General features: G+C 37.5%; 1 protein-coding gene across 1 annotated transcript in view; it reads right to left on the minus strand.

The window, feature by feature from the left end:
* The window catches only part of LOC107670487 (cAMP-dependent protein kinase catalytic subunit alpha), a 29583-nt gene that overhangs the window by 22150 nt on the left and 1470 nt on the right, over positions 1-5963 (minus strand). The window lies entirely within an intron of this gene.

The raw sequence follows: 5963 nt of genomic DNA on the forward strand, positions 1-5963 counted from the left end.
CAGAACAGTTAGCATGTTTTGCTCAAACTTTCGCCATGGCATTACACCGTTGTCGCTTGCGAAATCAAAATGAGGGCGCCTTGGGTGTAAACGTACAGATTATGGGGCGGTAACATTACAATGAGATCCCTTTGCCACGTCACCAAGGGATCGAAATCAGACGCGCTCGTTTTCTCAGACGCTTGCAGAAAAGGCAAAATTACTGGGTTAATCTTTTTCACATTTCCTTGGTTGGCAGATGCACCGGGGACCTGATTATAGCACTTAAATCCTGGAAAAGTCCGATTTTCCTGATATGTCACCTTTAAAATAGAAACTCCCTGTTTCCACAGACCACTTTTACTTCAGATTGACAGTACACCTCCTCAGAAGGTCACTCACACATTGTCTGGACTGTTCTTCGATTTTAGAGCTGTTTTATATGAGTTTTGCAGAGCTTTTATTTTGTAATACTACATCATTCAGTCCTGACACTGGCTGAGTGACACTCTGGGGTGGTAGACTGTCAATCTGAATTGAAATTGGTCTGTGGAATCAGGGAGTTTCCTTTTTAAACCAATCTGAATTGGTAGAAAAATCGGTTAAAATCGGTCTACATAATATTTACATATGCTGTTCATAGGGGACGTATATTATTAGCCCTACAGTTACAGCATGAAATATTATTTAAACCTTACTATTAACATTTTTACATAACATTTATTTATTTTATATGTCACCTTTAATGAAAAATAAATGAAAAAAATAGATAATCATAATCTATGACAAAAAAAATACTATTATAAACTAGGTTAGTGGATAATTCAGCAGCAAAAGTTATTCTAGAAAAATCATGGGTGCACAATAATTTTATAAAAACATTAAACTGAACATTTAGTGAAACAACATTTAGTGGGGAAGGGGAACAAATAAAAGCTTTTAAGTATAGGATTAAATCTGGTAAAATGCTACACATTGCTCTTTGTATTGTTGTAAAATACATTCATGAAAAACAAGTAGCCTAAATATATATATACACACACACACACACACAACATATGATAGATAGAACAGAACAAAAGACTTAATCTTTCATTGCGCAAAATTATAATACGAAAGGGTATGGCTCCAATACAGAGCGGCACAAAGCGCTTAAATGCGCATTCCGTGCGCAGAATGATGCGCTTGAAGCAACACGGAGTCACAGCGCACAGCGCTCCGCATAGAAAAGTGAAGCGATATTGCTGCATAGTGTATTATATCTGTGCGAGATTTTATTGAGCATTTTCTTTTAACAGTTTTACATCTCAGTTATTGTGTGCCCTTGAAGAATTTCATCGTTTTGAAACAGTTTGAGTTTCAAACTGCGACACGCAGTTTGAATGCTAAATGGAGGATGACAGACAGACACAGCGGGGAGAAGAGTTTATGTGAACTTGACTTAAATATTCATCTATACTTCACATTAAACTATGGAACGGCTTCAGAACACGGGGCTTAACAATAACACAGCATAGTATACGCACAATATGGCAGAAAATGGCAGTATCGGAGCCGATACCGATACTGAGTATCGGATCGATGCATCCCTAGGTAAAACTGTTTTGCTGTCGCACTTTGTATAAAAAAAATAAAAAAACATACCACCCATCCCTAGCAGGCAAAAAGCGCTTATAAAATTAAGGAATATATTGGAGACATCTGATGCTGCTATTCAAAACTCACACAAGAAAGCAGAAGCAAAGCAAACTTTTGCGACAGGACAAGAGAGAAAGCAAAGAAATTAAATCGCCTGAAGATGCAGACAGAAGGCCACACACAAAGTGGTCTTGTTCATAACAGTGGTCATCACATGATGTTCAAGAGACTGTTCAGCGTCAACACTCCAGGCTGGCTGGATCACACAGGCTGCATCATATGACCCCGCCTCCATGACTTTACAGCCCGGACCTCCTCCTCCTCCTCGCATCGGTTCCCAAGTGCTCTCTGAAGACTCATGGCAGGCCTGTGTTTATGTTTCGGGTCCTCTTCACTCACATCCTCCTCATAAATACAATTATTGCTGGTTTGACCTTCGGGGTCAGAGATTATTTTCTCATGAAACCCACTGCGGCTGCTGAATTAGGGCTCCTTTTCTCAGCTGTTCCTGGAACATGCTTCCATTTATGATGATATGTAATCATTGCCACGCTATGAAGTTCAAATGGGAGAGGACACCAGGCTATTCAGCTTAGAGATAAACTCAATGTATTGAGGGATGGATTCAACTGATATCTAAGAAGAGAACTGCACCTATGAAGACTGCCTGTGACTTTATTATAAAGGTTGAAAAATTGTTTCAGCTGCCAAATAAACAAGCACCAAGTTTCAAGAGCTATAGTTCTAACTCTTACAGCTATTGCTCTCTAATAATAACAATAATAATAATAATAATAATGATAATAATAATAATAATAATAGTAGTAGGACATGGCAAGCATGCAATTCACAGGTAAACAACAAGCAAAATCTTTAGAGGACATTATTCTTGCATCTCTTCCTTGCAAAAGCTTTGCATTCATGATACTCTTCCAAAGAAGAGCACATGGACTTCTTGCAAAAACTAAGGCTACGTTTACACGACAACGGTGTAGTCAAAAACGGAAAAGTTTTTCCCTTGCGTTTTTAAAAAGTTTCACGTATACACGACAATGTTTTTAAAACGATTCGCGTTTACGATTTCGCGTTTACCGTAAATGGCCTGTAGGGGAGTGACGATTATACAGTGCTGCTTGAAAGTTTGTGAACCCTTTAGAATTGTTTATATTTCTGCATAAATATAACCTAAAAAAATCATCAGATTTTCATGCAAGTCCTGAAAGTTAACAAAGAGAACCCAATCAAACAAATGATATGAAAATATATACTTTGTCATTTATTTATTCGGGAAAATGATCCAATATTACATATCTGTGAGCAGCAAAAGTATGTGAATCTCTAGGATTAGCTGTTAATTTGAAGGTGAAATTAGAGTCCATCTGTTCAGAGGTGTTTTTAATCAGTGAGATGACTATCAGGTGTCGGTGTGTCCCCTGATTTATTTAAAGAACAGGGATCTATCAAAGTTTGGTCATGTTTGTGGAAGTGTATAATGGCACAAACAAATGAGATCTCGGAGGACCTCAGAAAAAGAGTTGGTGTTGCTCATCAGGCTAGAAAAGGTTTCAAAGCCATCTCTAAAGAGTTTGGACTCCACCAATCCACAGTCAGACAGATTGTGTACAAATGGAGGAAATTCAAGACCACTGTTACCCTCCCCAGGAGTGGTCCACCAACAAAGAACACTCTAATGTTAATGTTTATGAGCCCATCATCAGGAGAACACTGAACAACCATGTCAGAGTTGCAAGGAGAAAGCCACTGCTCTCCAAAAAGAGCATTGCTGCCCATCTGCAGTTTGCTAAAGATCATGGACAAGCCAGAGGAATACTGGAGAAATGTTTTGTGGATGGATGAGACCAAAATAGAATATTCTGGTTTAAATGAGCACCGTTATGTTTGGAGAAAGAAAACCAGCATAAGAACCTTATCCCATCTGTGAAACATGGTGGAGGTAGTATCATGGTTTGGGCCTGTTTTGCTAAAATTCCTACAAGCCGTTGTGCAGGACTGATCAGCAGTTATTATTATTAATTGCTGCAAAAGGGGGTCACACCAGATACTGAAAGCAAAGATTCACATACTTTTGACACTCATAAATATTTAACTCATCATCTTTCTCAAATAAATAACAAAGTATATATTTTTGTCTCCTTTGTTTGATTGGATTCTCTTTGTCTACTTTCAGGACTTGTGTGAAAATCTAATCAAGTTTTGGGTCATATTTATGCAGAAATATAGAAAATTCTAAAGGGTTCACAAACTTTCAAACAGCACTGTATGTTGTATATGATGCGTCTCCGCTGTTGGTTGTAATATTGGTGAAGTAAATCCACACTTTGTTGAAGAAGCGTTAGCAAACTCTTGAGCAGCAACAACAGTACTATGTACTCCGCCATTGTTGTGTATGTTTGTTCGCGCTTGCCTTTAAAATCAACACATACTGCGCATGTCTACATACCTAACACATACTACGCACACGCATGACGTCACGTTTTCAAAGATTCCCGTTGTGGGTGTTTACACGGAAACAATAATTGTGGCGGTTTCAAAAACTTGCACTTTGAAACCTGTTTTCAGAATTATGTTTTCAGTCCCCAAAACGCTGTTGTCATGTAAACGAACAGGCAAAACGCATAAAAAGTTTCCTTTGGGTGTTTACACGGAAACGATAACGGTGGCATTTTCAAAAACTTGCACTTTGAAATCCGTTTTCAAAAATATGCGTTTTCAGAATCCCCAAAACGCCATTGTCATGTAAACGAACAGGCAAAACGCATAAAAAGTTTCCCGTTTTTGGCTGAAAACGTTGTGTAAATGGCCCCTAAGGGATACACTTTAAATTAAAAGTTCTTTGTTGGCATCTATGGTTCTATGAAGAACATTCCATTCGTTCTATGGAAACCTTAAATTGCGCTAAAGGTTCTTTGTAGTGGAATTTTTTTTAATTTAAATTATGTTGTTCTTCAAACTAAGAAAACAATTGTTCTTTTAAGAACCATTAACTGAAAGGTGCTTTGAGGAACCCAAAATAAGTTCTTCTATGGCACTGCTGTGAACTCCCCAGCCTTTGGAACCTTTATTTTTAAGTGTAGTTTACTTTGTGTCTTCTGTGGAATACAAAAGAAAATTCAAGCAGACAAGCAAAGTAACTTGTGAACAGTATTCCAAGTCTTTTGAAGCCAATGGACAGCTTGGTCTGACAAACAGACTCATATTTAAGTGATTATTATTAGAAAGTCTGGCCTTCTACTACAGTTCTCATTCATACTTCCAAATATTCTATCTTGGTACTATAATCTGACATGACAAACCAATGGTGCTTGGCATAACTGATGTTAAACCTTTAACAGTGTCTTCATATGGCATGCTCGAATATAGGCCCTGTGCAACGACAAATCAGATCTGAGATCTGAGACAGAGGCAAAGACTATCAGTGAATAAAGAAGTCTTCAAGACTTATGGACTGGATTCATGGTGCTTTTTGACAACTGTGGAGATTAACACCCCTAGTTGTCCATTCTTTGCATGGAAAGGAGCAGCTTGGACTAGGCCTGTCACGATAACAACTTTTGGTTGTGCGATATATTGCCCCAGAAATAATTGCGATAAGCGATATTATTGTCATTTTAAAGACCATTTTATGCCACTGAATATATAATCATAATGTAACAGCATAATAATGCAAGAACGCCTACACACTTCCAAATGACATCCAACTTTTAATTTTTAAGAATATTTAGATCATGGAAATTAAGTATCAAAATATTAGATTCCTTAAAAAACTGAATAAATAGTAAATAAACATTTTCTAACAAAACGTGCAAAGTAACAAGTAGAAAAAAAGAAAAATGCACAAAGAAATTGTATGCAGATTTTTCCATCTACAGAATTTTTCCTGGACCTGCTTTTCTCTGTAAATTAAGGGTGCACACGATTGCTGAAAAACACAATCACTACTTATCAGTCAGATGTCCGTATGCACAAAGGCACAGATCCCTAAACAAGACCATATCTGCAGATGAAACTTTTTTGTAGAAGCATTTTTTAAATTTGAACTAGCACCTCATGACTACACCACGTTATGTACGAGAAGCTGCAAAAGACACAGGCGCAAATTTTTAAGTAAATATAATGGGCAATATATTGCGTCACCAAAGATTATTGAGGTCATGTACATATATTGCGCGATAAGTCGATATATTGATTATTGCGACAGGCCTAGCTTGGACATACTTCAAAGCATCTTTCATGTTCAATGAAATAAAGAAATGCATACAGGTTTTGAATGACATGAGGGTGAGTACATGCTAAAAAAGAAAAAACTGTATCTTTGGGGGGGGGGG

This window comes from Sinocyclocheilus anshuiensis, unplaced genomic scaffold, assembly GCF_001515605.1.
Source record: "Sinocyclocheilus anshuiensis isolate Anshui unplaced genomic scaffold, SAMN03320099.WGS_v1.1 scaffold476, whole genome shotgun sequence".
Classification (NCBI taxonomy): domain Eukaryota; kingdom Metazoa; phylum Chordata; class Actinopteri; order Cypriniformes; family Cyprinidae; genus Sinocyclocheilus; species Sinocyclocheilus anshuiensis.